Source organism: Chrysemys picta, chromosome 1 (assembly GCF_011386835.1).
Source record: "Chrysemys picta bellii isolate R12L10 chromosome 1, ASM1138683v2, whole genome shotgun sequence".
Classification (NCBI taxonomy): Eukaryota; Metazoa; Chordata; order Testudines; family Emydidae; genus Chrysemys; species Chrysemys picta.
This window is the reverse complement of record NC_088791.1, coordinates 139437071-139459542: the sequence shown is the minus strand read 5'-3', so window position 1 is coordinate 139459542 and position 22472 is coordinate 139437071. Positions and strand designations below refer to the sequence as shown.

General features: G+C 45.5%; 1 long non-coding RNA gene across 1 annotated transcript; it reads left to right on the top strand.

Annotated features, from left to right (window-relative positions):
• Positions 1 to 12706: 12706 nt before the first annotated feature.
• Positions 12707 to 22472, top strand: LOC101939010 (uncharacterized). Its single transcript, XR_010601674.1, has 4 exons — positions 12707 to 12858; positions 16235 to 16340; positions 19296 to 19394; positions 20358 to 22472. It is a non-coding gene; the product is annotated as an uncharacterized LOC101939010 (long non-coding RNA).

Genomic DNA, 22472 nt, shown 5'->3' with positions numbered 1-22472 from the left:
GGTTGGATATTAGGAAACATTATTTCACTAGGAGGGTGGTGAAGCACTGGAATGGGTTGCCTAGGGAGGTGGTGGAATCTCCATCCTTAGAAGTTTTTAAGACCCGGCTTGACAAAGCCATAGCTGGGATGATTTAGGTGGGGATTGGTCCTGCTTTGAGCACGGGGTTGGACTAGATGATCTCCCGAGGTCCCTTCCAACCCTGATATTCTATGATTCTGTAGTGACAGAACCAGCCCCAGGACTGACCCCTGGGACACTCCGCTTGATACTGGCTGCCAACTAGACATCAAGTCGTTGATCAATACCCGTTGAGCCCAACAATCTAGCCAGGTTTCTATCCACCTTATAGTCCATTCATCCAATCCATACTTTTTTAACTTGCTGGCAAGATACTGTGGTGTGGTGACGACGCAGGAAAGGAAACAGAACGCCAGGTTTGTTGGTAGCCAGAGAGCTTTACAAGCCTCCTGCAAAAAGCCTCCCAGGAAAACTTTCCTGGGGTTTTTATTTCTCTCCTTACTTTGTTTACAACTCTTCTTAGTGGTTACATTCTTGCGCATAGAAAAGCCAGGCAGTATACATGCACATAAGATAACGAACCCATCTCTTAAGCGCGTGAACACCAGCTGCAAAGGTGATGTCAAGTTGCCAATAAGTTTTCCAAACATAGGCGCTAGAACAAGGTCACTCCTGCCTCATTGCCAAGGGAACAGTTTGCCGTTCTTCAAGGCTTGTGATTAGGGAGCAACACATTCCTACACTGTGGGAGATCGTATCAAAAGCTTTGGTAGAGTCAAGATATATCACGTCCACTGTTTCCCCCATATTCATAGAGCCAGTTATCTCATCATAGAAGGCAATCAGGTTGGTGAGCCATGACTTGCCCTTGGTGAATCCATGTTGACTCTTCCTGATCATCTTCCTCTCCTCCAAGTGCTTCAAAATGATTTCCTTGAGGACCTGCTCCATGATTTCTCCAGGGACTGAGGTGAGTCTGACAAGTCTGTAGTTCCCCGGTTCTCCTTCTTCCCTTTTTTAAAGATGGGCATTATATTTGCCTTTTTCCAATTGTCCAGGACCTCCCCCGATCACCACAAGTTTTCAAAGAAAATGGACAATGGCTCTGCAATCACATCAGCCAATTCCCTCAGCACTCTCGGATGCATTAGTTCTGGACCCATGGACATGTGCATGTCCAGCGTTTATAAATAGTCCTTAACCTGTTCTTTCACCACTGAGGTCTGCTCACCTCCTCCCCATACTCTGTTGTCCAGGACAGCAGTCTGGGATCTGACCTTGTCTGGGAAGACCGAGGCAAAGAGAGCATTGAGTACTTCAGCTTTTTCCATATCATCTGTCACTAGGTTGCCTTCCCCCATTCATTAAGGGTCCCACACTTTCCCTGACCTTTTTTCTTGTTGCTAACATACCTGTAGAAACCCTTCTTGTTATCCTTCACATCCCTTGCTAGCTGCAACTCCAATTGTGTTTTGGTCTTCCTGATTACACATCTGCATGCTCGAGCAATATTTTTATACTCCTCCACTTTCCACTTCTTGTAAGCTTCCTTTTTGTTTTTAAGCTCACCAAAGATTTCACTGTTAAGCTAAACTGGTCGCCTGCCATATTTGCTATTCTTTCTGCACATCAGGATGTTCCAGGATGGTCTTGCTACTCTCCCTTCTTCCTTTTGTGAGAATCTTGAACTCAACCATTGTGACAGATTTATGTTACCAATTTGCTTGGGGCTTTAGGTGATTAGGCTGAGGCCGCAGGATTTTTATGGGAGGAGATGGAGGAGCTCACCAAGTGACTAAGTTTAAAGCTTTATTAACCAAATAACAGAGGTGAGTGCTGGGTGCGCCCCACATCACTGAGAGGGAGGAAGAAAGCATTAGTGCCCGAGCCCTAACACAATTTTATACTTACATACATACAACCCAAGGCTGGTCAAGCCTGGGTGTAACGTAAGAAGAAGGGGGGGAAGGGTAGGTGAGAGTTTTGCCCTGTGCTCAGATTGTTTAGGATCCGCTGTAATTTTCTGACTTTCTTTAGCTTTTGGGAGGGTTTTAAGACCTGGGTTCTTTCAGGGACGTTTTCATCCAGGGACCCTCGTCCCCCATGCTCTTGGTACCAGTCCAAACGGACCTTCTGCTGCTCCCTTAGTTGCCCCAAAACGCACTGGTCTCAGGGTCACGAGACTGTTGTTTTTCAACTCACTGACCTACGCGATCTTACAAATTTTGCAACCCCTTCAGGTCTGTCTGGCTCAGTTCTTCTTTCTCATGGCTGGCTGAGGTTGAAACACAAGCTTCTGGCTCTTTGGCAGCAGAGGGCTTGTTTGTGTGCGCTGGCATTGGGCGGCAGTTTCCTTCCTTATCTTCGGGCCTAGCTAAATCACTGAGTTAACCCGTTCCTTTCTCCCTTCCTCCCCCTTCAGCCTCTGGTAACCTGCAAAGGAATCTTCCACTCCACACTCACACCTTCAACCCTTCCCAAAATATTTTCCAATGCATATAAAGGCATTAGCAATATACAATGCTGGTGCTTACCCAGGGGACCCCATGGGGGGGGGGCATTTTATTGTGACAGGTTTCCACCCTCCCTCTGACTCTGTGGCTAGTGTCACCGTTGGCCTTTTACACAAGCAGCACTATCGGAAAAACAAAATTAGTAGGGCAGCAACAATTGCATACAGCAGCCAGTAGTGGCTTCTGGCTTTATTAGTAACATAGCATAACACATTCCCTTGTTGACATAGATGCCCCATTTGAATGGCTGTGGCAAAGGCAGCTTTTTTCAAATTGAACGTGTGCTGCAACACTGTAAAGGAGGAGGCATCTGTCTGGAACACGGTAATTTGCTCCCGGGTGTGCGCCAATGGGAGAAAAACATTGGGTATAATTTATGAAAAATTAAACACAATATAATTAGAGACATTAATAATACTTTGAATAACAGCGGGCCAATGCACTGAAAAATTTAGCAATTGAGATTGTAACAACAAGTCGAGAGGCACCCTGGGGTAGGTGGTCCTTCAAACACACGCAGAAGAAATGTTAAATAAATGTGCCTTAGTGGGAATGTATCCCGATGCCTCCCCTTCCCAGTAGATTTGTTGACCCACCTCATAAAAGCGGCCTGGCATTGCCCTTTTTTACACATTATTTGAGGGGGCTCCATAGGCCATAGCTTCCAGGTGTTGCCCTCTACAATCCATATGTGCTGATAGTCAGGGGATGCAGTCAGCACATACCACTTAGCCATGTCATTGGGAGAAGCCACCCTCTACACATCGCGATGGACCACCCAGTCTCAGAGGCAGCCTTTCCAAAGGCCTGGTTGGATTTTTATAGCAGGGGCCCACACTCCTGTTATGGGACCAAAGGCCGTGAAGGAGCAGGCTATGCTGGTGCACTTCCAGTTAGTGAGCATCCAGGAATAGCGAAAAGGCCATTGCTCCCGGGGAATCCCTGAGTGGGAATGGATTTCTCCGGGCCAGGCTTTATGGAGCACATCTTTCTGGATGCTACGGACTTGTTGGGTTAAATATTGTTGGGTGTGGGAGCACACAGAATCCCAAGCTTGTTGGTCCCCGGCTTTAATTATGGCCTCATTCAGTTCCCGCAAGGTGTTCCGTGTGTGGAGGGCCAGTTCAGCAGTATGTTTCAGGGCGGAGGTGGCCACTGTAAGGTTGGTGAGATCTGCACTCGTGACCAGCCCCATGGCCTTTCTTAATATTCCAAATGCTAACTGCTGAATTGGCCCCATTCCACAAGGAGCTCACCAAGGTGTGCTTTTTTGGGGGGGAACAATGCCTGCGTAAGGAGGGCAAGTTGGAGGGTGCACCGCCCGGTACAATTGGGAAGGAAGGCTGGGACCTGATAACGTGTCAGAGGCAAGTAAATGTCTAAAGCTCCCAAGGTGGCATTGAGGAGGATCCAGCGTTGAGTGGCTGCCTCACATTTGGTGGCTGGTAAAATTTGCCACCATTGCTGGTAGGGGGAGATGTGGAGGTGCTTCCATAGGACCATTCCCTGAAGACTGGGGGCTACGCGAAGGAGGTTACAATTTGAAAGGGATGTTGGAAATTGTTCAGGGCATGTGATATTTACCTTCCCACACTGGCGGCATGTGTGTGTGGATGAGTGGATGATATGAGTAATATACCAACATTTGGAACTACAGGACTTGGGTTGAACCCTACACCATCCGGGTGCCAATACCGCAACCACACCCCAATGCCAGCTGTCAATGTGGAGCACTGACTCTGATGGCATGTTGAACTTTTCTGTGACGTTGAAAACCTCCCCATGTACCTTCCCATCCGTGGTCCTCTTGAGCCATTGCTCCCAGGTTTCTTCCTTGCAGTGGAACCATAAGAGTTGGCAGTACGAATAGAGATCTTCCTCCTTCAAAGGTAGGGGCCATTGTTCCCAGGTGGAAATAAACTCTTTGGGAGGGGGGTTTAGATGGAGATGGGATGTGGCATTGTCCCGGGTGGTGCTGCCTCATGGGGTATGGAGTTCTTTGGGGTTAACCCCGTTTGCGACCCAGTTGGGGAGGGATACGCAGGGCCAGGGGACCTGGAAAAACACCCAGGTAATATGCGGTGCCACATTCCCAGGATGACGTGCCGCAACTGTCCCCCTGCCAATGGATAATAAACCTTTTTTTTTACCATGGCTAATTTTGGATAATGGTAAAATTAACAAAGGAGAACAGAAGCATTGGAAACCGAAGGAGTCGCATAAAAATATGCCACCATACATACATCATATTACAATGAAGGATTCTGCAGACCTGAAGCAGAAAGAGCGGTCCCACCACTCCTGTTCGGGATGTCCCTGGGCTTTCACTATTACGACCTGTCCTGTTAACAAAGCAAAAGGGAAAGATAGGGAACAACGTGAACGCACCTATTGGGGAAAATGAGGCACATACACCAACTCTTCAAGTCATTAGTTGTTATGTTACAGCCCTTCCTGGCTTTTGTCATGGATGTTGTTTGCCTGGTTTAGGAGGTCACAACAACGATATTGCATTCAGGGATCAGTAATTGCTATTGCTCGCCAAAAGGCCTTTTATTCTGCTCCAGGCCACCACATGAGGAACAGGGTTTGTCCTGCTGGGGTCCAGGGGAGGTCCGAGGCAACCCACCAGGTATTTTGCTGTGGCCCTACTGTGTCTATCCTGACTATCTGCTGCTCCCACGGCCCCTCCACTCCAGCCTTACACCACACTGTGGCTTGGGCTCCATTAGCAGTTCGAACCAGGAAGAGCCTTTGGAGGTATTTTTTTTATAATTATAATTATTTAGATAATTTTATGAGCATATGGAAACCCAGATAGTCCAGGCAGATGGCAGGTCCACAACTGAGGCCCATGACACCATGACCAGAAACCTAGGGAGAAGCATATGTTTTGAGCTGATTGGAATATGCTCATTTTAGTTTGCCTGGTAGCTGAAGCTGGTACACTACCGGGAAGATGCGATTCACAATAGGGAACGAACCCACCCACTTGGTGTCTGGAGTGTGGGCCGTCTTTCCCAGCTTTTGCAACATTACCTTGTTTTTAATTTGCCATTTTTGGAAGTTTTTAATGACGATTTTGTTACGCTTGGCATTTTTAAAATTTAAAGCGGCCTTTACGGCCTTTCAGGTTTTACATAGCCTTTTTCTAAATTGTGCAATATACTGACTGTCTGGCGAATTGGCGAGTAAATTCCCCTCCCATTCCCAAAGACTATCCTACATCATTGGACAACCAAAAAGGATGTGATGGGGGTATACCCGGTGCCTAAGTGGTTGGAATTGCGTAAAGCAGCCAAAATAGTAGGCAGATTTCGGGGCCAATCCATCCCCGAGGCTGAGCACATTTTATGGAGGGCATTTTTAAGATCCTGGTTCTACCTTTCCACAGTGCCGCTGCCTCTGTGGCCGATAACTGATCAAACATCAGTTTGATATTTAGGGCAGCAAGTAAGGATTTAAGAGCCTTTCCCATGAAGGCTCCTCCCGGTCAGAGCCAATTATCCGGGGTGTGCCGTACCTGCAGAAGAGTTTCTTATAGAGCCTCTTAGCTGCTACGACTGCTGTGTTGACTTGGGTGGGGAAAGTTTCAGTACAGGCCGAGAACACATCAGTTACCACCAGGAGATATTTATATCCTTCCTTTGTTATTGGAAGCAAATTAATAAAATTCATTTGCAGATGGTGCCACACCCCTTGGATTCTTTGCCTCTGTAAAATGGGGAGCTGAGTGCCTCATTTTACCTGGGCGCACTGAAGACATTCCTTGACAATTCTTTGCACCATCTGTCTTTGTTTTGGCCATTGTGCCACCTGCCTGACTTTGAACAGAGTTTCTTCCACTCCCTTATGTGCCCACTCATGTAATTCCCGGACAACTTTCTCCTGCTCGTCCGGTGGCTAGTCCTGTGATCAGTGCCGCTACCTCACTTGAACGAATTTGAATTAGCTTATTCACTTCCCCATTCCATTTATGGAACAGTTTGTTGTCCTTATGGGCATGCAATTTTACCCAAGTAATGTAGATTTCCCCCTTTCATGCTCTATATAATAATAATTATTATTATTTGCTCCTTTTTTTGGTGTTTGATGGGCTTACGGTTTTCCGTATTTTAATTTTTTTTTACTAGAACATGTATGTTGATACCCCCTGTAGCACATACTTATTGTTAGCCACTAGATATACCATGAAGTTTTCCCCCAACTGACTTTCATATTTCAGAACCTGGAGCACTGCCTCTATCTCGGCATTTTGTGCTGAAACATGCGCCAGGTTCCTGGTGAGGCTCACTTCCCCCACATTCAGGGCTTCCCACTGAACATACTGATTCCCTTGATGGAAAAAGAAGGAGCTATTTGTAAACGATAAATGATTAGCCTGGGCTGGGTCTTGGAGGACTGAGATGGGATTCCCATTCTCGGGCAGCTGTTCGCTCCCGTTTTACTACCTTGCGGGAATGCTTGGTGCCCCGCTCCACCAGAGTCGAATTGAGAAGGTCTAGAGACTGCAGAGTCTCTGATGCCACCTCCCTTTGGATGAGAAACAGGGTCCACTGTACAAAATGGGTGTTCGAGACCAAATTCATTTTGGACCCTGTTAAAATATATTTTAGGGGTGTGTGTGGGGGTTTGCAATATTATTGGTGCCCCTTCGGTGTATGCCTGAAAAGCCTGCACGGCCCATACTGCCACCAAGCATTCCTTTTCACAGGGGCTATATTTTACTTCCAGCTGTTGCAGTGCTCGAGAATCATAGGCAACTGGGATCAGCTGGCTCTCCGCATTTTTCTGGAGGAGGATGGCACCCAGTGCCTCCAGAACACGACAGCCGAAGGTAGAAAGGCTTGGAGGTGTCTGGGAAAGTGAGGGCTGGGGCTCACAAGGCAGCTCGCTTCAATGACTCAAAGTCAGTTTTTTGTGGTTCCCCACCAGTGCCACTGCACTCTCTTTTTGAGCAACGCCCATAAGGGGCGGGTGAGGGTGGCAAAGTCAGGAATATGGTTCCAAATAAAATTAAAGCCTCCCCAAAATGTACACAATTGCTTTAAATTGGTGTGTTTATTTATTTCACACAATGCACAGACCTTGGCCACGTGCACCAGTCTACCCTTTTCCCCCAGGGTGATGCCCAAGTAGATGACTGAACGCTGGACCAACTGCACTTTTTTTAATGACACCTTGAACCCGGTCTCTTCAATCTTTTTTAGAACTGTTTGGGTGGTATCTTGCACCTGGGACTCCATTTCCCCATGCACCAACAAGTCATCCATGTACAAAATGATGTGGCAACGGACCTCAGGAGGCAATTCATCCAGCATGGCCACCACATGTTGGTGGGCAATGGAGAGGATGTTGTGGAACCCCACAGGGACTCATGTGAAGGTGAACTGTTTTCCCCTAAACTGGAACTCGGAGGCAGGAGTGAGGGGCAAAGCGAAAAAGCAATTGGCCATATCACTAACCAAAAAACCATAGGCGAACACCAGTGCCACCATGGGAGTGCCTTGGTTTATTTTTTGGTAATCTATGGTGAGGCGCCAAACCTGACCCCTCGCTTTCAGCACCGGAAAGACCGGGCTGTTAAAGGGGACGTGGGTAGTCTGGAGCATGTCTTGTTTCTTTAAGTTGGAAATCACGCCAATGATGCCCTCCTCCACTGCTTTGGAATAAGGATATTGTTGTTGCGGGGGAACAGGGGAACGCACCACCACCAGTGCCGTCTTATGCCTATTACACTCAGAGGGATACGTTTGCCACGTCCCTGGCACCGTCCGTCTCTAAAATGCCTCCTCCACCATGATTCGCGCCGCCACTGCTGCGGTGGCAAACCTACCCCTCGTCCCCAGGCAGAGTCATACGCAGCTCCTGCCAAAACGTGCCTCCTTGGTTGTAAGGGTTAAAACAAATCCCCTGTTCCAGCATTCAGGGCATTCCCAAAATTACCGTCTCCATAGAGGAAGGGTCAATAGTAAATGAGGCATATACGACAGTCCCTACAATAGTAACTAGGACCCCGAATTGAAGGCTGAGAGCTGAGTGGGGAGCCCCAGGTTGCTCTCAATGGCAGTAAAATTTAACATGTTTATGCTGGTCCCAGTGTCTAACAGGGCCATGCATGGGTGCTTAGCGACTACAACAGCGATTTTGGGGTGTTGGTGAGAATCCCAGGTCACCTTACTCCGGTTACTGCCAGCGGGACCCCGGCCGACAATGGGGCTGCCCTAATCAGAGCCCTCCCTGGGGTCTCCAATCTGCGGGAGCTGATTGCAGAGTTGGCAGTAGTCTTCCCCTGGAGGGGTGGAAGAGGTGGCAGCTGCCATGGATCGGGGTGAAGGTGGCTAATCTCCCACCGTGTGGGCCTGGGTTTCACGGATGCATGCAGCCCGTTCCTCCCACCTGGAAGAGAGGGCCAATAGCCTTTCCACCAAAAGGATGTTGGGTTTCCCATCCCACCAGCTCATATCCTCCCCCAGATCCCAGAGGAAGCGCCAAACTTGCCTACGAACCTCGGACCCTTTCGGGTACGAATGGTCAAACCTTTGATGAGTCCCTGAAGGACTGATACTTGCTTAGCCACTGCTTCCAGGTGGGTTCATTCCACTTTTTCCGCCTGGAAGTCCTGGCTCAAGGCCTGCAACTTGTCCTGGGCGTAGGCTTGGGTTGCCGCCTGGTTAGTAATTTGTGCTTTCAGTTGCTCAGTTTCCACTAGCTGTCGTGTACACACCTCCTCCCTTTTCCCCAACTCCTCTTTCTGCCCTGACAACATTTGATAACACATAGCCGCTGCAGTCCTTATCAATCCCACAGCTTCCCCCAAGTTTTTAACCTTCTGCCTTTCATACTCAGCATACAGGTCTAACAAATCCTGCCAAGTTTGCACACTTTTCTGAAGCTCCGCCACGGAACCCCAGAGATCATGTTCCACCTTGGTGACAGCCCTCTCCAGCTGGGAGAGGTCCTCAACCCCATTTGAAAGAGGCAACAGGGTCCCGTCCCTTTTTGTTGCCCCTTCTGAGGCTCGAGTCCACCAGCCTCCCGTGACACCAGCAGGCCAGGCAGCGGGACTCCCCTGTCCACGCTACCTAATGCCCATGTGTCCAGCCTTGAAACCATCTTGGATGCCGTCGCCCATGACTGCGGGACTCCCGAGTCCGCAATCATGATCATTCGTTTCCTGAACATGCCGAAACAATTCGTTAATACAGCCAGTTAGAACAGTTGGTGCGCTCTCAGACCCTCCCCACCAGCACTTCTCCACAAAAATGTGACAGATTTATGTTACCAATCTGCCTGCAGCTTCAGGTGATCAGGCTGAGGCTGCAGAATCTTTAGGGGAGGAGTTGAAGGAGCACACCAAGTGACTACGTTTAAAGCTTTATTAACCAAATAACAGCGGTGAATGGTGGGCGCGCCCCATGTCACTCAAAGGGAGGAAGAAAGCGTTAGTGCTCAAGCCCTAACTCACTTTCATACTTACACACGCACAACCCAAGGTTGGCCAAGGCTGGGTGTAACGTAAGAAGAAGAGAGGGATGAGTAGATGAGAGTTCTGCCCTGTGCACAGGTCGTCTAGGGTCTGCTGTAAATCTCCGACTTGCTTCAGCTCTCAGGAGGGTTTTAAGCCCTGGGTTCTTCCGGGGACATTTTCGTCCAGGGACTCTCATGCTCCATACTCTCGGTACCAGTCCGAACTGGCCTTCTGCAGCTCCCTTAGTTTCCCCCCTCCAAAAAAAAAACCGGTTTCAGGGTCGCAAGACTGTTGTTTTTCAACTCACTGACCTTCACAATCTTACAAATTTTGCAATCCCTTCAGTTGTGTCTGGCTCAGTTCTCCTTTCTCATGGCTGGCTGTGGTTGAAACACAGGCTTCTGGCTCTTTGGCAGCAGAGGGCTTGTTTGCGTGCGCTGGCCTTGGGCAGCAGTTTCATTCCTTATCTTTGGGCCTAGCTAAATCATTGAGTTTACCCGTTCCTTTCGCCCTTCCTCCCCTTTCTGCCTCTAGTAACCTGCAAAGGAATCTTCCACTCCACACTCACACCTTCAACCCTTCCCAAAATACTTTCCAAGGCATATAAAAGTCTTAGCAATATACAATGCTGGTGCTTACCCAGGGGACCCCGTGGGAGGGGGCATTTTATTATAGCTCCATCTCATGGTTAATGCTGCCCAGGTTGCCACCCGATTCTATTTCCCTTACCAATTCTTCCCTGTTTGTAAGCAGCAGATCAAGAGGAGAATGGCCCCTGGTTGGTTCTTCTAGTAGTTGCACTAGGAAGTTGTCCCCAACTCTTTCCAAAAACTTCCTGGACTGTCTGTGCACTACGGTATTGCTCTCCCAGGAGATGTCAGGGTGACTGAAGTCCCCCATTAGAACCAGGGCCTGTGTTCTGGAAACTTCAGTTAATTGTCTGAAGAAAGCCTGGTCTACCTCATCCTTCTTATGCTGTGGTCTATAGCAAAGACCCACCATGACATCACCCTTGTTGCTCTCGCTTCTAAACTTAACCCAAAGACTCTCAACAGGCTTTTCTCCAGTTTCATACTGGAGCTCTGAGCAATCATACTGCTCTCTTACATACAGTGCAACTCCTCCACCTTTCCTCCCCTGCCTGTCCTTCCTAAACAGTTTATACCCATCCATGACAGTGCTCCAGTCACATGAGCTACCCCACCAGGTGTCTGTTTTTCCAATCACATCATAGTTCTTTGACTGTGCCAGGACTTCCAATTCTTTCTGCTTGTTTCCCAGGCATCTTGCGTTCATGTACATGTGCCTAAGATAACTAGCCGATTGTCCTGTTTCTCAATATGAATCAGGAGGACCCCCCCATTGCACCCCCTGCTTGTATTTCCTCCCTGTATCCCAGTTCCCCACTTAGCTCAGGGCTTAGGTCATCGTCCCCCGGTGAACCTAGTTTTAAACTCTCCTCACTAGGTTAGCAATCCTGCCTACGAAGATACTCATCCCTGTCTTCAGTAGGTGGATCCCATCTCTTCCTAGCAATCCTTCTTTCCAGAACAACATCCCATGGTCAAAAAATCCAAAGCCCTCTCTCCGACACCACCTGTGTAACCATGCATTTACCTGCACAATTTGAGGGTCCCTATCTGGGCCTTTTCCTTCAACAGGGAGGATGGATGACAGTATGACTTGTGCCTCAAACTCCTTTATCCTTCTTCCCTGAGCCACGTAGTCTGCAGTGACCCTCTCAAGGTCATTCTTGGCAGTATCATTGGTGCCCACATGGAGAAGTAGGAAGGGGTAGTGGTCCAAGGGCTTGATCAGTCTCGGCAGACACTCTGTCACATCCTGAATTCTATCTCCAGGCAAGCAACACACATCTCAGATCTCTTGGTCTGGTCAGCAGATGGATGACTGTGACACTCATAATGCCATTTAAAGTCTTCTGCGGTGCTGCGGGCAGCGGTGCTCACTAAAACTGGGTGGCAGGAGAGCAGTGGCTGCTTCCCAGACACCCGTCTCTGAAGGCAGCGTTCCCTGCCAACCTCTTCAGAGAACTAAGGGTGGCATGGTTTTGCCTTCAGAATTCAGTGCCTGGAGACCATATTTCCCAGGGGACACCAGATTTCAAGTCTGTGATGTTATTTTCACTGCTGCAAATTTGATAGACCCCTAGTTATGCTTCAGGCAAACACTGGGGATTGTTCTTTATCTAAATAGCTTCATCCTCTTCCAGAGAATGGCAGTGTCTTGGCCATAGTCCACAGTTCCATGATGAAGCCAGGAAGAACACTCAGCTCTCCACTGGGCTACACTTGCCTCCCTGGTAAGTCAAATAGGGAACTTGAACACAGAGACCACAGGCTAGACTCTGATCTCATTCATATCAGTATAACTAGGGAGTGAATGTATTCACTTCAATGGAGTTACTCTGGGTTTACACCAGAATAACTGACAGAACAATCTCACCCCATATTTTAAGAAGTGCAGAGACAGTAGCTGATCATTGGTTGTTTAGACAACCTTGTTTAATAAATTCAATATTTATGTGACCTTAAGCAGATTAAATTCACAGGTAAATCTACAAAGACAGAAGTTCCTTTGAGCGCTTTGTGAGGGGGCAGCGCATTTCAAACTACCAGAATGAGAACTTCCTGTATAGTTTCAGATTGGCTAGTGCAGTGTGAATAATTCTTCCCCTCTCAGCTCCTTTTGTCCATCTCCTTACAAGGCAGTGACAGGGTGATACCAAACTGTCTCTCTCTCCATCCCCAAGGGATTTTTATGAAGGACAAAACTATTTGTGGCACTTCAAGGTCTAGTTCCCGCATGCCAGCCTCCTATCAAAGAGCTACAAAGGTATGAGTTCCACATTCTTCAAGGACCTTCATTGTTAGAGCATGTGGTTGTTGTAAGAGGCATAGTTTATTACTTTGATATAATTCAAGAAATGAGTGGAATTAGTTATTCTCGAATAGACATATGTCTGCTTCCTGTACAATATTTTTCTTCTAATTACAATTTAAGAGACAGCATGAAATATAGTACCATTTCATTATTATTATTTCTATTAAGTGACTGTGAAAGAATTTATTATCACAGGCATAAGAATTCTACATTTCTGTATTTTATGCTTCTCTGGTGCAGTATGTAGACTATCTAATTGTATATGGCAAATCTAACTGATCAGCATAAACTGGGGAAGACCAGAGATCTAATATCTTAATTTTTAGTAAGGAATTTGACAGTGTTTCTCAAGAAATCTTACCTAGCAAATTACTTCAAATAGTCTTGGATAAGGACATTATCACTAAATTAAAAACTGGTTGAAGTACTGTGAAAAAAGTGTTATGATAAATGGATATAGACAGAGCTTAGTGTCAGGGTCTTTGTTATTTATCATCTTCATAGTCTTGAAACTGGAGTACATAGCCTGTTAATGTAATGTAAACTAATGTCATGTAATTCTCAGATGATGCTAAATGGAGGGTTGTTGCAAACACAAACAAGATCAGATAGATAACCCAAACCAATCTGGAAAGTTTAGCAAAATAAGCAGAAAATTATATTAAAACTATAACATCTGATGTAATAATCCAACACATAGCTATTTAGTGCTAGGGAGAAATGGAAGCCAGTAATGATGAAAGAAATGTAGGAGTGAGAGTGGAGAACAGATTAAACATGTACTTGTAATGTGTTATGTTTCCAAAAAGGTAAATAACACTTTGTGCATAGTTAGATGTACTGTGTTGCAGGACTGTCTCTCTATGGCTCTGATGAGAGTGTACCTAGAATACCACACTCAATTCTGTGCACTTCCATTTTCAGTCATTATTATTAGTATTTTATCATTTATTTGTTGAATATCTAGTGTGTAGCTGTCTGTACAGAATATAATGGAGATGGCCCAAGATTTTCAAAAAAATCATGAAGGATAGGTCCATCAATGGCTATTAGCCAAGATGGGCAGGTATGGTGTACCTTGCTGTATTTGCCAGAAGCTGGGAATGGGTGACAGGGGATGGATCACTTGATGATTACCTGTTCTGTTCATTCCCTCTGAAGTACCTGGCATTGGCCGCTGTTGGAAGACAAGATATGGGGTTAGATGGAATTTGGTCTGATCCAGTATGGCCGTTCTTATGGTTTTATGTTCTTAAAAATGGGTGCCTAAAGTTAGGTTCCTAAATTAATATCTAGGCATCTGAAAATAGATATATGTTAAAAAATGTTGAGCACCCATCAGCCCCTCTGTAATCTATGGTTACTACTGAGTGCTCAGCACTTTTGAAAATCTGGCTTCTTAAATAGGCAGCCACACATATACTTGGAAGCCTAATGTTTAGCACCCATTTTTGAACATTTTGGCCATGGTCCCTAATCCAAAGATTTAGAGAAACATGTTCTTTTTTTTTTTTTTTTTAAGGCAGAAACTTATTGGAAGTTTTAAAGGAATTCAGAGAAAAGACATGCACTTTATTAAAGGGGCTGGAGGGATTGACTTATAAACAAAAAATGCAAGAGCTAAGTGTGTATAATGAACTTTGTGCAAACCCTGGCTAAAAGGGGATGCACAATAACTGTTTAGAAATATTGAAAGTGTATCAGCATCAAAGAGGGAAATGGGTTGTTTGGTGGGGGAGGGGAGGGTTGAGGTTGTAGAGCTAGGTGTAAAGGGAGGGAGGTAAGACAGAAATGTCTCCCAAGGTAAGGGGTGGAAATCCCTCTGCAAGAAACATTTAAAATTAGACTGGATAAAGCTCTAAACAGAATTCTACCATAAACATTTGAAAGTATAATCCCCAGTCTGTTTTCAATGCAGGATTGTTGTATAGACCACGTGTGTGTGGTGGTGGTGGGGGGGAAGCGGGTCTCTATTTCACCAGCTAGGCAAGGGAGGCAATCTCCAGGCCCAAGTTCCTTTTCATCCCCTTCTTTATTGTTTACAACAATGAGAACAAAAAAAAAAATGAAAAAAATAACACAACTGAAAACACTTCTCATAATCCCCAGAGGCTTCCCTGCCTCAACCATCCAATGGGAAAGAAGACTCCTTTCTCCTGTGACCCTTCTGGACCCTGATTCCTGTTCTTCCCTGCCATGTGAGAGTCAGGGATCCCTTAACCGTTCCAGTCTGCTGCATTATTCTTGTTATAGACTCCCAACGAATGAAATCATAGAAGCATAGAATAGAATATCAGGGTTGGAAGGGACCTCAGGAAGTCATCTAGTCCAACCCCCTACTCAAAGCAGGACCAATCCCCAACTATTTGTTTTGCCCCAGATCCCTAAGTGGCCCCCTCAAGGATTAAATGACATTAATATGGGACTGACATCTTCACTTCTATCTCTGCAGTATGAGGCCACATTCTGAGGTCTTTTGGACTGTGAAAATCTGGAGTAACTCCAGTGATTCCCATGGAATTATGCCAGATGTACACAGGGCTGTCTCAGAGCATAATGTGGTCCCATGACTCTGTACTGGAACTCAATGTGCATAGTACTAAAGGATATCACTTGAAGAGGAGGTGCACCAATCAAGCGTCAGTTCTTGGAGGCACTGGGGTCTAAAGTTCTGTTCCTAAATCCATATTTAGGTACCTAAAGGTGGGATTTTTAACAAAAGTGCCTAAATGATTTAGGTGCACAATCCCTATTAAAGTTAATTGTATAAAACAGGTGGAGAATTATATCCAGAGGCTCTAGAAACCTAAGGCGAGAGCAGAGAGGGGCACCCATTGTAATACTGCACATTTATGACATATGCTGTAAGCATTTCCTCCAGAACAGCCATCCCTGTCAACCAAGGGAGGGGGCCAGAAATTGTCTGACTGGGGGCTCTTTTGATACTGGCAGAGCTAACCACTGCTACTAAGTATTGAGTTCTCCAGCATTAGGAGCCAGATTGTGTCCAGCCTCTCTCTATTGCCAGAGCAAATGAAATCGTAGCTCTATCTTTTAGACTCCTAAATCTGTCCCCATGAGGTTTTATTTAATTGTTTGTTTTTCCTTTCTGAATCTCTCTAGTTTGTCAGTGTGTATTAATGTGTCCCACATTCAGAACTAGGTGCCACATTCCCTCTGCAGTGAGAAGGAGGACTGGTTCTTCCAAACCCTCAGTTATTCTGTATTAGATCCTGATGATTGCTGTTGTGGTTCCATAATACAAGTATCAGTTTCCATCAGATCCGTTTTTCATCTCAGTCTATTGAATCCAATCTTTCTCTCCCAGAATGCACCAGAAATGAGTGAGCAGGCAGTGACCTATGTAGACCTGAAATTTCAAACTCCTTCCAAACAGCAGAAGAAAAAGAGACAAAAGAACACCAGGGACAAAGGTGTGGTATGTTTGTAAGCATCTGAGAACATATCTGCTATTACTGATATTTTATTTTCCATGTTAAATCTCTTGCTTGAGCTGTACATATTGTACCTGACTTTATCTACTTATATTATTAGCTTTTTCTTCAGTGTCAGGCACAGTTATTTTAGTAATTTGTTAACATCTGTCAGGCACTGACATGCTCCTGGAATGGTACACTGTATTCTGGGCATGGGGAGCAAAAGTTATTGTACGTTTGGAGCCCTGGAACACAGTTCTGGGATTGGGTTATCGCAAACCATTCCATGTCAATGGATGTTGTTGATTTGCCCTGTGTTCAAGGAGACACGATCTCTTTAAGTCATGCCTTCTGGTTGGAGTATTAAAGGAGGTGACGTGTGAATTCTCTCCTTTCTGAAACCTATTCGTATGCGAATAAAGTACCATTTTCTCTATGCTTTGCCTTCAATATCATGAAGTCATGGCTGATCCTTAATTGTCCACATTTATTTACCATCCCAGAGCCTTAAGATCATTCCTGTTCAGCGGAGAATTTCCTGAGCTACAGAGGATTTCCACTGAGCATCCAAGAAGTTGAGCAGTTAGTTTTTGAGAAGATGACATTTAAAAATGCTCTTTAAAAACAGGAAAAAAATGGGCTCCATCTAGAAGAGCATAATGCCAACTGCTATGTTTTCTCTGAAATCAATTGTAAAACAACCATTGACTTCAATGGGAGCAGAAGCAAGCTTTAAATCAAGGAAATAGCACTGGAAATGTTTAAGGAGTTTATAAATACATTTAGTAGATCACAGTTCAATTTGTTTTGAAGTATGTAAAGTGAAATTTTACATTTCAAGATTGTCATTAGCAGAATGCATGAGTCAAGGTTAGTCGAACAGGTACATTATCTTAACTGGATATTTCCATAACTTTTAATGCTTAGCTTTGTAACTGTAATTTTCTGATTATAGTGTATGTGCAAAGGGTTATATAAGTCACTTGAATAACTTTAAATGTAACAACACTTTTGGCTAAGACGCTAAATAGGAGTCAGATATTGGAAACAAGGTGATAAGATCCATATGCTGAATTCACAGATGTTAGTTGGTTGATCCCAGTACACTGACAGGCTACTGCAGACCATTGTGTTTTGGAACAAATGCTTTTAATACCAAAGTTCTGCCATGCCCTACATCCTGCAGTGAAAGTTTTATAGTTCTATAGATTGTAATCAGAGCTGTCCACCTTTATCAGCTCAATGAATGAAAATCACTATTTCTATGCTATAACCCATTAGAGATAAATGAGGAGGTGGGGAACTACACAGAACTGAAATGCCATAATTCTTCTGAGCAGCAGAGGAGACAACAGACTACGAACCCCCAAGGCAAAGGTACTGCGTGATATAAGCTGCTGACTCAACTCATACTACTATTTAACTGTCCATAGTCTAACACCTTCCTTGAACTGTATGAGAACATGAAAAGCAAAACTGCACATAAAGGATTGGGATTTAAATACACAAAATCAAGACATTCGATGACTAAGATGCCACAAGCATGATCAAGCTGGCTTCTTTGCACATTCTTTATATTATAATATAAAATTAAGCCTTAAAAATAAATTCAGAGCAGAGCTATGCATCCATGTAATACAGGGAACTGGGCCAGATTGTTCTCAGCCCCTGTATGAATGTTTTCAGGGAGAGGAGCAGAGGGTACTAGGCGTACCCTGCCTTCTACCCCCAAATGCAATGGCCAGATATTCTCTTCCCAGCTGCAGGGATTGTTCCCTCCTAGAATGCACAGAGGCATTGGCCACCCCAAAGTGGACGGAGGGGGAAATACAACTATGTCCTTATCTAGCCCCCTGCCCCAGACCCAACACTAGACATAAGAAGACTAAGCGATTGTTTAGGGCCCCAACCAACTCCATGGGGCCCCCATTCACTTTTTATTATAAAAACTTTACTGATTTAGGATTAAGGGGCACAAAGTATTCCTGTTTAGGGCCCACAATGGACTAGTACCTTACTGCCCCCCCACTAGGTAACACAGGGGAGCAGCTCCACCATCCTATAAGATGGTGCAGTGAGTGCTCTCCCCTTGCACACTTGAGAGCTTGGGGAGGGACTGTGCCTCAGGAGACACGATCCCCAACCAGACTTCCTGCTGGGGAGCTCCACACTGGCCCAACACAAGGCAGTTCCTAAAAGGCACAGCTGAGCCCTTAATGCTTTTTTTAAGGTGCCCTTGATGGTGGAATTCCCAAGAGGGAAGGGGGAGCCCTTTTTATTCTTCTTAGAACTCCTTGTTCTGAGCCTCCTTATCGTTATCCCCACCTTAATGAGTGTACACGATACTAACAGTGAATGAATATAATGCCTCCCCTCTTTCACAATTTGCTGCATAGAAGCATTTTGGACCACTGCACAGGGCTTCTAACTGGCAGCCAGGAGAGGAGGGATTTATTCACTCCCTTGGTAAGCCTGGGCAAAGCATTTCACCTCTCTCTGTTTCAATTTCCCAATCTGTAAAATGGGGTCAATAGTTTCCTACCTTCTTAAGTGCTACAGTTGAAAAGCTCCATATAAGTGCTAAGGTGGAAGGAATATCCATTTATGGTGTTCTGCTAGGACCCCAGAACACAGTTCTGTTGCCATCAAGTCCCACGTAAAACAGTCTGAATCCTTACTAAGGCTTTGTTAAGGCTAGATCCTGCTCTCCGGGTATCTTAACCTGTATAACTTTGAACAGGGCAAGAATTTTCATTCCATAGTTCAAGAGCCCTGACAACTTGTTCTGACACGGCTGAATAAGTGTGAAGGTAGAGCGGGGAGAATGAATACTAGTGTGCGGTTGAGCTGCATTTCACTAACACAGAACACGAATGGCATATGCCTCGTTTGGGGTTTAAAAGCATTTCCCTCTGCAATTCTGTACTTCTTCCCTCTCTGTCTCTCTCTCAGATTCTTCTGCTCCAGCTCCCGCATGGAGGCTCGTAGCAGGAATTTTGGGGATCTTCTGTTTGGCTTTGCTCATAGCAGTGCGGGTCTTGGCTGCAAATGGTAAGCATGAGCAAAGTAGATATTGAGAGATTAGCTCTGTGCTGGCGTACTCCTTGTGTAACTGCTGGAGAGTAAATCTCATGAGCTGTAAGTCAGTGAATAGCTGCAATGCTTAGCTCCTCTGAAAATCAGGCCACTTATTTAGATGCCTTATTATGGCTTTAGTGGGCTTGGCATGGACACCAGCTGCATTCTGTCACATTCTCTCCAGCCACAAACACCCAAACCAGGGACCCCCTTTGCAGAATATCCAGGGTCAATGACAGCTGAGAAGCCTCTGGCATAACAACTCCAACTTGCCATATCTCCCAAGAGCTAGAAGGGGCAGAGGGTCCTCCAGAACAAATATGCAGGACAGACTTTCTGGTGGACCCCTGCAGAACCATGAATTTGGGGTCTATACGCCTGGCTTCAGCCTCATAGGCCAAAACACACCCCTGATGTGAGCATTCCTCTGGGCTGATACTTTCATTGAATTTCCTATCCATAGTTTAAGTGTCCTTGTCTTCCTTGCAAAGATTCCAGGGCTTTTCACTTAGCACTTTCTTCCTAAGTATTGATTTTTCTGTGTTGGAGTCTAACTTTGAAAATAGGATTTTTCTGCTTTGAGGTCACTGCAGACATCACCTGTGTTCAACCCAGATGTTGGAAATCAGGATGTTTTCAATTGCTATATTCTGTGACTCTTTACAGAGTTAAGATTTTCAGTCACACAATGAGTTTTTTGTTTTTTGTTTTTTTGGGGGGGGGGAGTAAGTTCAAAATGTTAATTTTAAGATGACTTTTAACAAGAAAAAGTATCTTACATGTTACATATAACATAACATGTTGTTTTAATAATACAACAATGGCATAACTGCAGGTAGAACTTAGTCCCTATAAGTCATAATATATTGATTTGTACAACTGTTGCAATTTACTTTTAAGTGGTACATCATATTGTTATATTATTTTGGCTTTAAGTTTTTCAGATCTCCCATGTACCATGTAGACATCAGGATAACCTTAGCCAGCACCAGGAAATTACCCAAGCTGAGAATGGAAATCTGCCAAAGGTTTTGAACAGGAAAGATAAAGGTCAGTTGGCTTCAGGAGCAGGGCCGGCTCCAGGATTTCTGCCGCCCCAAGCAAAAAAAAAAAAAAAAGCCACGATCGCGATCAGCGGCAGCAATTGGAAAAAAAAAAAGCCGCGATCGGCGGAGGCAGTTCAGTGGCAGGTCCTTTGCTCTTGGAGAGAGTGAGGGACCTGCCATCCCCGAATTGCCGCAGGTGCCACCCCTCTCCCTTGGCCGCCCCAAGCACCTGCTTGTTAAGCTGGTGCCTGGAGCCGGCCCTGTTCAGGAGGGCAATTTTTTTCCCTATATGCTGTAACTTTAGACTGAAATAATTTCATATCGAATTCCTAACACTGATGGATATCAAAGTACGACATTTTGGTTAATTAGATTCCAATTCTTTTTATCTTTATTTACCAAAATTCTACATTCACTGGAAAACTCAGAAGTGAGTCTTAAGGGAAAATAAGGGAGGCTAAGCTGTTTAAGTCACATCTTGAAAGACCACCAGAGAGGACGGTAGGAAGAAAAAACAGTTAACAGGAGGGAATAATACAATCACAGAAATGTTGATTGGGAAGGACCCCCTGGGAGAATAACATGAAGGGCAAAGGGGTCCAGGAGAGCTGGCTGTATTTTAAAGAATCCTTATTGCGGTTGCAGGAACAAACCATCCCGATGTGTAGAAAGAATAGTAAATATGGCAGGCGACCAGCTTGGCTAAACAATGAAATCCTTGCTGATCTTAAACACAAAAAAGAAGCTTACAAGAAGTGGAAGCTTGGACAAATGACCAGGGAGGAGTATAAAAATATTGCTCAGGCATGCAGGAGTGAAATCAGAAAGGCCAAATCACACTTGGAGTTGCAGCTAGCAAGAGATGTTAAGAGTAACAAGAAGAGTTTCTTCAGGTATGTTAGCAACAAGAAGAAAGTCAAAGAAAGTATGGGCCCCTTACTGAATGAGGGAGGCAACCTAGTGACCGAGGATGTGGAAAAAGCGAATGTACTCAATGCTTTTTTTGCCTCTGTCTTCACGAACAAGGTCAGCTCCCAGACTGCTGCACTGGGCAGCACAATATGGGGAGAAGGTGACCAGCCCTCTGTGCAGAAAGAAGTAGTTCAGGACTATTTAGAAAAACTGGACGTGTACAAGTCCATGGGGCCGGATGCGCTGCATCCGAGGGTGCTAAAGGAGTTGGCGGATGAGAGTGCAGAGCCATTAGCCACTATTTTAGAAAATTCATGGTGATCGGGGGAGGTCCCAGATGACTGTAAAAAGGCTAATGTAATGCCCATCTTTAAAAAAGGGAAGAAGGAGGATCCGGGGAACTACAGGCCAGTCAGCCTCACCTCAGTCCCTGGAAAAATCGTGGAGTAGGTCCTCATGGAATCAATTATGAAACATTTAGAGGAGAGGAAAGTGATTAGGAACCGTCAGCATGGATTCACCAAGGGAAAGTCGTGCCTGACTAACCTAATTGCCTTCTATGATGAGATAACTGGCTCTGTGGATGAGGGGAAAGCAGTGGATGTGTTATTCCAAAGCTTTTGATACAGTCTCCCACAGTATTCTTGCCGGCAAGTTAAAGAAGTATGGGCTGGATGAATGAACTGTAAGGTGGACAGAAAGCTGGCTAGATCGTCGGGCTCAACGGGTAGTGATCAATGGCTCCATGTCTAGTTGGCAGCCGGTTTCAAGCAGAGTGCCCCAAGGGTCGGTCCTGGGGCCGGTTTTGTTAAATATCTTTATTAATGATCTGGAGGATGGTGTGGACTGCACTCTCAACAAGTTTGCAGATGACACTAAACTAGGAGGCGTGGTAGATACACTAGAGGGTAGGGATTGGATACAGAGGGACCTGGTCAAATTAGAGGATTGGGCCAAAAAAAACCTGATGGGGTTCAACAAGGACAAGTGCAGAGTCCTGCACTTAGGACGGAAGAATCCCATGCACTGCTACAGACTAGGGACCGAATGGCTAGGTAGCAGTTCTGCAGAAAAGGACCGAGGGGTCACAGTG